The sequence below is a fragment of the Bos javanicus genome, chromosome 10 (assembly GCF_032452875.1).
Source record: "Bos javanicus breed banteng chromosome 10, ARS-OSU_banteng_1.0, whole genome shotgun sequence".
Lineage (NCBI taxonomy): Eukaryota > Metazoa > Chordata > Mammalia > Artiodactyla > Bovidae > Bos > Bos javanicus.
Window position 1 is genome coordinate 81,708,251 of NC_083877.1, and position 11,810 is coordinate 81,720,060.

Sequence of the window (11,810 nt, forward strand, 5' to 3'; positions counted from 1 at the left end):
CCTTCTCTTGCCTTCAATCTCTCCCATCACTGGGGTCTTTTCCAATGAGTCAGTTCTTTACATGAGGTGGCCAAAGTATTGGAGTTTCAGCTTCAGCATCAGTCCTTCCAATGAATATTCAGGACTGATTTCCTTTAGGATTGACTGGTTGAATCTTCTTGCTGTCCAAGGGACTCTCAAGAGTCTTCTCCAACACCACAGTTCAAAAGCATCAATTCTTTGGCCCTCAGCTTTCTTTATAGTCCAACCCTCACATCCATACATGACTACTGGAAAAACCATAGCTTTGACTAGATGTACCTTTGTCAGCAAAGTAATGTCTTTGTTTTTTAATATGCTGTCTACGTTGGTCATAGCTTTTCTTCCAAGGAGTAGGCATCTTTTAATTTCATGGCTGCAGTCACCATCTGCAGTGATTTTGGAGCCCCCAAAAATAAAGTCTGACACTGTTTCCACTGTTTACCCATCTATATGCCATCAAGTGATGATCAGATGCCATGATCTTAGTTTTTTGAGTGGTGGGTTTTAAGCCAGGTTTTTCACTCTCCTCTTTCACTTGCATTAAGAGGCTCTTTAGTTCTTAGATATCTGCCGTAAGGGTGGTGTCATCTGCATATCTGAGGTTATTGATATTTCTCCCTGCAATCTTGATTCCCGTTTGTACTTCATCCAGCCTGGCATTTTGCATGATGTACTCTGCATCTAAGTTCAATAAACAAGGTGAACATATACAGTCTTGATGTACTCCTTTCCCAATTTGGAACCAGTCTGTTGTTCCATGTCCATTCTAATGGTTGCTTCTTGACCTGCATACACGGTTTGCAGCAGGAAGGTAAGGTGGTTTGGTATTCCCATCTCTTGAAGAATTTTCCACAGTTTGTTGTGATCCATACAGTCTAAGGCTTTAGCATAGAGCAGAAATAGGTATTTTTCCAGAATTCTCTTGCTTTCTCATGCTTTTTTCCATGATCCAATGGATGTTGGCAATTTGACCTTTGGTTCCTCCACCTTTTCTAAATCCAGCTTGAACATCTGGAAGTTCTAGTTCACGTACTGCTGAAGCTTAACTTGAAGGATTTTGAGCATTACCTTGTTAGCATCTGAAATGAGTGCAATTGTATAGTAGTTGGAACATTCTTTGGCATTGCCCCACTTTGCAATTGGAATGAAAACTGACCTTTTCCAGTCCTGTGAGTTTCCCAAATTTGCTGGCATATTGAGTGCTGCACTTTAACTGCATTATCTTTCAGGATTTGAAATAGCTCAGCTGGAATTCCATCACCTCCACTAGTTTTGTTCGTAGTGATGCTTCCTAAGGCCCACTTGACTTCACATTTCAGGATGTCCGGCTCTAGGTGAGTGCACACCATTTTGGTTATTTGGGTAGTTAAAATCTTTTTGTACAGTTCTTCTGTGTATTATTGCCAGCTCTTCTTAATTTCTTCTGCTTCTGTTAGGTCCATACCATTTCTGTCCTTTATTGTGCCCGACTTTGCATGAAATGTTCCCTTGGTATCTCTAATTTTCTTGAAGAGATCTCTAGTCTCTGCACTGATCACTTAAAAAGGCTTTCATTTATCCCTGCTATTCTTTGGAACTCTACATTAAGATGGGTTTATCTTTCCTTTTCTCTTTTGCCTTTTCACTTCTCTTCTTTTCTCAGCTATTTGTAAGGCCTCCTCAGACGACCATTTTGCCTTTTTGCATTTCTTTTCCTTGGGGATGGTTTGATCACTGCCTCCTGTACAATGTTACAAACCTCAGTCCATAGTTCATTGGCACTCTGTCTATCTAATCCTTTGAATCTATTTCTCACTTCCACTGAATCATAAAGGGATTTGATTTAGGTCATACCTGAATGTTCTAGTATCATCTAAGTCTGAATGTTGCAATAAGTAGTTCATCACAGTCAGTTCCCTGTTTTGTTTTTGCTGACTATATAGAGCTTCTCCATCTTTGGATGCAAAGAATATAATCAATCAGATTTCAGTATTGACCATATGGTGATGTCCATGTGTAGGGTCTTCTCTTGTGTTGTTGCAAGAAGGTGTTTGCTGTGACCAGTGTGTTCTCTTGGCAAAACTATTAGCCTTTGCCCTTCATTTTTAGTCCAAGGCCAAACTTGCCTGTTACTCCAGGTATCTCTTGACTTCCTACTTTTGCATTCCAGTCCCCTATGATGAAAAGGACCTCCTTTTTCGGTGTTAGTTCTAGAAGGTCTTGAAGGTCTTCATAGAACCGTTCAACTTCAGCTTCTTCAGCTTTAGTGGTTGGGGCATAGACTTGGATTACTGTGATATTTAATGGTTTGCCTTGGAAACGAACTGAGATCATTCTGTCATTTTTGAGATTGCATCCAAGTACTACATTTCAGAGCCTTGTGTTGACTATGAGGGCTACTCCATTTCTTCTAAGGGATTCTTGCCCACAATAGTAGATATAATGGTCATCTGAATTAAATTTGCCCATTCCTTTCCATTTTAGTTCACTGATTCCTAAAATGTTGATGTTCAATCTTGCCATCTCCTGTTTTGACAATATTTCAACATAAATCAACATGCCTTAAAATAACTTTCGGGTAACAGGACAAATCATGAGAGATATTAGAAAATATTTCAACTGCATGAAAATAAACTTACTACATGTCAAATTTATATATTTATTCAAATAAAATATGTAATATGCAATTACTATAGAATATTGCCTATTCTAGGATCTCACATAAATTTCAATAGTATGCATTCTTTTGAGAATTGCTTCTTTCACTTAGTATATTTTCAGAGATTCATCCATGCTACCTATTCATGAAGTCTCGATAGTATTGGCATAAGAAAAGACATATAGATCAATGGGACAGAATAGGGAGTCCAGAAAGAGTTTTTCTTGCTTTGTTTTCATGATAGTTCATTATTAATGTGTAGAAAAGCAATAGATTTCTGTGTATTACTCTTGTATCCTACAACTTTATTGAACTTTTTAATTAGTTTCAATCATTTTTTGCTGGAAACCTCAGGATTTTCTCCATATATTACCACATCATCTGCAAATAGTGACAGGTTACTCTTTCTTGGATAACTTTTATTTCTTTTTCTCATCTGACTGCTATGGCAAGGACTTGCAATGATGTGTTAAATATAAATGGTTAGAGTGGGTATCCCTGTCTTGTTCCTGATTTTAGAGAAAAAGTTTCAACATTGAGTATGACGTTAGTGTGGGTCTGTCATAATGGCCTTTATTATGTTGAGATACGTTCCTTTTGTACCCACTTGTATGAAAGTTTTTATCCTGAATGAGGTTGAATTTTGTCAAATGCTTTTTCTGTGTCTATGGAGATGATTATGTGCTTTTATCCTTCCTTTTGTTAATGTGGTATATGACATTGATTTTTTTCAAATGTTGACTCATCCTCACATCTCTGGACTAAATCCCACTTGATCATGGTATTTAATCCTTTCTACATATTGTTGAATTTTCTTTTTTTTTAACTTTATTAACACATTTTCAATTAGAATAGGCATAAACCAAGAGAGGGAAAAAAAATCAGGATGATGTACCGCTGTCACTCTGTGAGCAGGGAGGAGGCAGGAAATGGAACAGATGAGCAGAACAATGTCCTGAGACTAGGCTACATAACATGTAAATGCCTCGGTCAAGTCTTAGCCAACTTAATCTACACTTGAAAACAGGAGCCAAGGTTCATCTTATTTAGTTCAAGAATTTTTACACTGAATATATAGTGCTTCATTTCTCAGAAAGTGATACTAGTTATTATTATAAGGAAGAAGTTCCCATTACACAAGGACTGCTGCTGCTGCTAGAAAACCTCAAATGCAAGTAGGTAGCTGTGCTAGCTCAGGATGCACCGTCGGACTGAGCAGCTTGTGTACATCTCCTTTGAATGCAGATCTGCATCTGGGTTTAGAAAGGCAGCAATCATTACATCTTGGCTTTTATTCTAGATGCTTAACTTAGTTAAGGTGAAAATTCAAGCGCAATAAGTAGTTAAAATGTAATGATAGTCGATACAGTCTCTTACAGCTACACACATTCTCTAATAATGCTTACATGGAATAAAACCAGTGTTACTTAATTGGTGTGTGACACACACAGAACTGAAGAAAAGTAATTCTAAATGTACACAGCGACACGGTAAAAATGCAAATACACCATAGAACTAAAGTGATCCGACAGCACTGCTTGATGCCCAGGGTGAAGGTGACGGGTCTAACACGCAGCTGAGCCTATATCAGTCATTCCACTCACAAAGCTTGTGAAAGATTCAGTTTAGTTCAGTTCAATCGCTCAGTAGTGTCCAACTCTTTGCAAACCTATGGACTGCACCATGCCAGGCTTTCCTGTCCATCACCAACTCCCAGAGCTCGCTCAAACTCATGTCCATCCAGTCGGTGATGCCATCCAACCATCTCATCCTTTGTCATCTCCTTCTCCTCGTGTCTTCATTGTTTCTGAGCATCAGGGTCTTTTCCAATGAGTCAGTCCTTCACATCAGGTGGCCAAAATATTGGAGCTTCAGCATCAAGTCCTTTCAATGAATATTCAGGACTGATTTCCTTTAGGATGGACTGGTTTGATCTCCTTGCAGTTCAAGGAACTCCCAAGAGTCTTCTCCAACACCACAGTTCAAAAGCATCAGTTCCTCAGCGCTCAGCTTTCTTTACAGTCCAACTCTCACATCCATACCTGACCACTGGAAAAACTATAGCTTTAACTAGTTGGACCTTTGTTAGGAAAGTAATGTCTCTGCTTTTGAATACGCTGTCTAGGTTGGTCATAGCTTGTCTTCCAAAGAGCAAGCATCTTTTAATTTCATGGCTGCAGTCACCATCTGCAGTATTTTGGAGCCCAGTGATTTTGATCCTAGGATCAGGATCCCAGGAAAGGATCAGGTTCCCAGGAAAGAAACTAGTCTGTGAAAGTCTTTTGAACTGTAAAACCAGGATACGATTACAACTATCTTGATGTCTGAACAAGATACCAGATGGAACAGTAAGATCCCCGGCCCTACTGGAAGACATGAAGGTCCTCACACAGCAAATGCTCACTGGCCCCTGGAAGGCTTCATGTGCATGATATAAAGGCAAGTTGCTGAAGACTTACAGGCGAACTTCTGGGAAGTTTCCACTGTGCCCTGAATTCTAAACCCCAGGAATGATGTGACCCAGCAAGCTTTTCATTATGCTTGGAGGAATGGTGTGATCCAGCAAGCTTTTCATTATGCTTGGCACCATCTGTTTAATAATGTGTCCAAAGATAAAAGCAGACATGATTATAATAGTAACTATATTTAACTATATTTCCAGCTGTGGACAGTACATCTGCGATTCGAGAGTCCTTCAGTCCAATGACATGCTGTCCATTGACCTCACAGGTGTTGTGTTCTGTAAGAAGACCATTTCTAGCTGCAGAACTGTATTTCACAATGGACGTGATTTTTTCATTTTTTAAAGACAAAGTTGACACGTCCAGTACTATCCTTATTCAAGGTAATTGTCCGTTCAAAGGGCCTGTCACGAATGGTCATGGTGATCTTCTCCCCAAAAGCCTGTGTGAGCACCCTGAGTGCCTGATCTGAGCTCCAGCCCACACAGTTCTCCTTGATCTGCAGCACCTGGTTCCCAAACCACAGACCCACCAGGGAGGACCGAGACTAGGCCTGGACGAGCTGAACAAACGCACCATTGTCTATGGATTTCAGCCTGAGCCCGATTATTATTTTTCTGTCCTAATCCTTACACAAGATGACTTCCCAGATTCCTTACTTAATCTCTGCTCTGCAGATTCCCATGTCACCACCAGTGACTAGAAGTTCATGCCAACCAACTGCCCCTGACTTGGTGCTCCAGGAACCATGGCCCTATTTGCACATATTTATTCTTCATTTAAACTCAGTCCCATGTACTGAGAGAACTCTGGATATAGTTTAGGACAGAGATTTCCATCTGGAGAGATAGGAGCAGAGGCTTCGGATAAAATCACTGGGTTGGCAGGGTTTGTGGAAAAGGCAGCCTGAGCCTGAATCTCCTTGTCTACCTTCAGGTCTTCAGGCGATGGGTACAGACACAGAGCAACTGGTCTAATGTGTCATTTAAGGCCACTGTTTCCTTATTAATTTTCTGTCTGGATAATCTGTTCTTAAAGGCGGCCATTAAAGTCTCTTACTATTAGTGTACTATTGTCAGTTTCTCCGTCTATGCCTTTGAAGGTTTGCTTTATATATTTGGGTGCTCTCATTTAGTTGCACATATGCTAACGAATGTTATATCCTCTTCTTGTACTGATTTATCATTATATAATGCTATTCTTTGATTTTATAATAGACTTTGCTTTAAAGTCAACTTTGTCTGATATGAATATACTACCCAGGTTTCTTTTCATCTCCATTTGCATGAAATATTTTTCCATCTCCTCACATTTAGTCTGTGTCTTTAGATCTGAAGTGTGTCTCTTGTAGGCAGCGTATAGATGCTCCTTGTTTGTTTTTTTAAATCCAATTAGCCACCTATGTATTTTTTTTAAGATCTACTTCTTTGGAGCTGTGCTGAGTCTTCACTGCTGTGCATGGGCTTCCTCTAGTTTCAGTGAGCAGGAGCTACACTCGATTTGTGATGTGTGAACTTCTCATTGTGGTGGCTTCTCTCATTGTGGAGCTTGGGTTTAGGCATGTGGGCTTCAGTAGTTCTGGTGTGTGGGCTTAGTAGTTGTCGCTCATGGGCTCTAGAACACTGGCTCTTCAGTTGTGGCACACAGCATTAGTTGCACCATAGCAGGTGGGATCTTCCTGAACCAGGGATTGAACCTGCGTCCCTGCAATGGCAGGTAGATTCTTAACTACTGGGCTACCAGGGAAGCCCAACCCTACGTCTTTTGATTGAAGCATTTAATCCATTGGCACTCAAAGAGATTATTGATAGGTATGTACATGTTGCCAATTTGTTGCTTAATGGTTCTTTTTGTAGTTTTTCTTTGTTCTTTTTTCCTTGTCATTTGGTTTTCTTGAGTAAAAAAGTTGTGTTTTTTCTCTTTAGTTTTATGTATCTATTGTGTATAGATTTTTTTTTTTCCAGTGAAGTACAGCTGATTTATAATGCTGTATTAGTTTGTATTACAAAGTGATTTGGGTACACACACACACACACACATACACACACGGAAGTTCCCCTGGAGAAGGGCATGGCAACCCACTCCAGTATTCTTGACTGGAAAATCCAACAGACAGAGGAGCCTGGCAGGTTACAGTCCACTGGGTCGCAAAGAGTTCGACATGACTAACGTGACTTAACAGCAAAGGTGAAATACAATGAGTAACCCATGAAGATGTGTACTACACTCCAAAGGAACTATATGAGTTTTCTAATTTATAGAAGCAGACATCAAGTGAACATGTGTGAGAACGAACACTGAGTATGTAGGATAACGGTAGAGGGATCATAAAGTTGGATTGGTCTGAATTTATTGACATGGGCTCACTAAGCTGAGATTCTGCATTAAATGCTACAGGTTGGGGTTTCAAAAAGGGCTCTAACAATTTGTTGGTTGGTTCTCTGAAACATGGACCAAAAGAAGGCCTACTGTGAGCCAACTGGAAATGCTGAACCTCTTTTGGTTTAACGTAGAAGAGGGATTCAGAGGCTTAGGGAGACTGAAATATTAGAGTGAAGTCATTTAAGACTTGCTCACCTACACTGGGAGGGTCCAGAGGACATACCTTTCACTTAATATTTTGAGAAATAAATTTGTGAGAGGAGCCCAAAATCCTTGAAGAGCTCAATGATGGCTCTTATCTGGAGGACAGATCTTGAGTGGAAACCATGGCTACTCAATTGGGAAACTTAATGCAATAGGAATATGTGGATCCTAGGGTGGCAGGGGCCAAGTGATGGCACTCAACCACAAAAGCCAAGGGAGGCATGGTTACCATAATGAACAGTAGAGCCAAAGTAGCAATCAGAATAGTCAGGCTCATGCAAACCTACAGTCTTGGTGAATTAATCCTGATGTTCCTACAAGTGAAACAGAAATTCTCTCTTGAGCTAAATAAGCAGAAAAGTTCAAAGTCAAGTGAACAAAAGTCACTTGACTCAAATCAGGAAATGAGTCACAGCCACTCAATCAATTCCCAGAGTTGAGCCAGTTTAGAGACTCAAAACCCCTTGAATGAATGGGAGGTTAGGTCCCCTTGAGGAAGGACCCTGGCAGACTAATGAAGATTTATACAGTAAACTTTGCTCCCAGCCTTCCCCAGAGGAACCTGTAGCCTTTTAACAAGGTAAATGAACATTGAGGGAAGGAAATAATCCTATCTTCTGGAGATTACCAGTGGCTCCAAACTGACACTGATTCCAGAAGACTCAAAACATCACTGCAGCCCTCCAGATAGAGCGGGTGCTTTCAGAGGTCAGGTAGTCAAGGGAGCTTTATCTCAGGCCCATCTCACAGTAGGTCCAGGGCTTCTCCGTACCCACCCTGTGGTTTCTTCCCTAGTTGCAGAATGCGTAACTGGAACAGACATATTTAGCAGCTGGAATCCTCACATTGGTTCCCCACTTGTGCAGTGAGGGCTATTATGGTAGAAAAGCCCAAGGGGAAGCCATTTGTACTGTCTCTGCCTAGGAAAATAATAAACCAAAAGTAATACCACATCCCTGGAAGAATTGCAGATACTGCTGCCACCATCAAGGACTTGAAGGATGCAGTCCTTCACACCACATTCTCATTCATCTCTAGCTGACCTGTGCAGAAGACATGTGGATCTTGGAGAATGACAGTGGATTACTTCATTCTAAGCTTAAAGAAGTCGTGACTCCAATTGCAGCTGCTGAACCAGACATTATTTTGTTGCTTGAGCAGATTCACACATCCCCTGGTACCTGGTATGTAGCTACTGCTGTGGCAAATGGCTTTTTCTCCATTGCTGTCCATGAGGCCCACCAGAGGCAGTTCCTTTCACTGGCAAGGCCAGCAATGCACATGCACTGTTCTCCCTCTCAGACCTATCAACCACCCAGCCCTATGTCATAATTTAGTTTGCAGGGATCTCAATCACCTTTCCCTCCACAATATATCATACCAGCACATTACGTTGATGATACTATGTTGATTACATCTAGTGAGTGAGTTATAGTAACTACCCTAGGCTCACTGGCAAGACATTTGTATATCAGAGGGTGGGAAATAAATCTAACCAAAATTCATTCCTACCTCAGGGAAATTTTTAGGGTACCTGTGGTCTGGATCACGTCAAGACATCACTTTTAAGATAAAAAGTAAGTGGTATCTGGCTCTCGTACAACCAAGAAAGCAGATCAGTCCCCAAGGGGACTCTTTGGATTTGGGAGGCAACATATTCCTCATTTGGTGTGTTGCTCCAAACCATTTACCAAGTGGCCTGAAAAGGTGCTACTTTTGAGGAGGCCCAGAAGATGAGAAGGTTCTGCCCCAGGTCCAGCCAGCTGTGCAGACTTCTCAGCGACTTGGGCCATATGATCCAGCACATGGAGTGGTGCTTCAAAGTCTCTGCCGCAGGTAGGGACAGCATTTGGAGACTTTGTCAGGCTCCTATAGGTGAATTGCACTGTGGTCCTTTAAGAATTTGATGCAAAGCTATGCCATCACCTTTGGATAACTACTCTCTTTATGAGAAACAGGTCTTGGTAGATTATAGGGACATAGTAGATAATGAATGCTTGATGATGGGCTTACCCAGTTGCCCATCATGAATTGGGTATTATCTGAGCCACCACACCATAACATGGGCCTGCGTAGTAACATTCCATCATCAAATGGAAGTGATATATACAAGTCAGGCCTGAGCAGGGGAGCCTCATAGGGAGTTCCCTGTAATCAGATGACAGGGGAATAGAAGATCCGGGCCTGGTTTACAGATGGTTCTGCACGATATGCATGGACCACCTCTATGTGAAGAGCTGCAACACTACGACCCTTTGCGGGGACATTCCTGAAGCAGAGTGAAGAAGGAAAGTTCTCCTGGTGCACAGAACTTTGGGGAGTGCACTCCATTGTACACACTGCTTGCAAGGAGAAATGGCCTGATCTGTGATTATATACCTATCCATGGGCTGTGGCCAATGGTTTAGGGACATGTGAGGAACATGATGTGAAAATTGGTGACAAAGAAATATGAGAAAGAGGTATGTGGACGGGCTTATCTGGTCAAAAGACATGAAAGTATTTGTGTCACACATGAATGCTCACCAAAACGTTACCTCAGCAGAGGATTCTAATAACCAAGTGGATAGGATGACTCATTCTGTGGATACCATTTGGCCTGTTTCCCTAGCTACCTATCATCACCCAATGGGCTCATTAACAAAGTAGCCATGGTGGCAGGGCAGAGTTGACAGTTATACATGGGCTCAGCAACACTGACTTCCACTCACCAAGAATGACTAGGCTATAGCCACCACTAACTGCCCAATCTTCAGTGGCAGAGACCAACACTGAGCCTCCAATATGGCAATTTTTCCTGGGGTGATCAGACAGCTTCCTAGTGTGTGCATCAGAAGGTGGTTCATTACCTTCCTGGACTGCTTCCAATATACAAGGTGAAGCATTTTATTCCTACAGGAGTAGACACTCTAGATGTAATCTGCGCCCCCCACCCCCACCCCACACCCAATACTTCTGCCAAAGATACCATCCATGGACTTAAAGAATGCCTTATCCGTCAGCATGGTATTCCACACAGCATTACTTTTGATCAAGAAATGTACTGCACAGAAAAAGAAATGTGGCAATGGGTCCATGCTTATAGAACTCACTGGTCTTACCATGTTCCCCACCATCCTGAAGCAGCTGTCTTGACACAACAGCCTTTTGAAGACTCAGTTATAGTGCTAGCTAGGTGGCCATACCTTGCAGGATTGAAGCAAGGGTCTTCAGAAGGCTGCTTATGCCCAGAATCAATGTCGAATATATGGCGCTATTTCTCCATACTCAGGATTCAAGGGTCCAGGAATCAATGTGAAAATGGAATTGACCACACTCATTATTAACCTTAGTGACCTACTAGCAAAATTTTGGCTTCCTCTTCTCATGACTTTACACTTCGCTAGCCTCGAAGTCTTAGTCCTAGAGGGCGAAATGCTTCCACCAGGAGACCCTAGATTGATTTTATTAACAGAAAGTTAAGACTGCCACCTGGACAATTTGGTTTGCCATGCCTCCGAATCAATGAACGGAACTACGGTGATGACTGGGGTGATAAGGGGATATTGGACTACTATTCCACAGTAAAGGTAAAGAAGAGAAGGTCTGGAACACAGGAAATATCTTAGGGATTCTCCAGTATTACCATGCCGTGTGATTAAGGTCAATGGCAGGTTGGATTGGCCCAGACCCTCCAGGAATAAAGGTTTGGATTACCCCATCAGATAAAGAACATGATTAGATACAGTACTTGCTGAAGACAAAGGAACAAAATGGGTAGTAAAAGAAGATGGTCATAAATACCAGCTACAACCATATGAGCAGTTATAGAAACAAGGATTGGAATGTGTCATGAGTATGTCCTGCTTATTTTGGTGTATTTTTATATTCATGTTTCTTGTCTTGTTATTTCCTCTTATTCTACCGTGTAGCATAAGGCATATTGAATTTATATCATAATATCTCAGGATTAATTTCCCATTATACTGTTAAAGTTACCAGATTTCAAGAAGAATCAGTATCACCCAAGGACTTTACTTCCTCTTCTGCTGCTGCTGCTAAGTCGCTTCATTCGTGTCTGACTCTGTGCGACCCCATAGACGGCAGCCCACCAGGCTTCCCCA

The 11,810-nt window shown here is 41.5% G+C and overlaps 1 pseudogene; it reads right to left on the reverse strand.

Moving 5' to 3' along the window:
* Positions 1-2,637: 2,637 nt before the first annotated feature.
* On the reverse strand, positions 2,638-6,942 carry LOC133255249 (syntenin-1-like; annotated as a pseudogene).
* Positions 6,943-11,810: the final 4,868 nt, after the last annotated feature.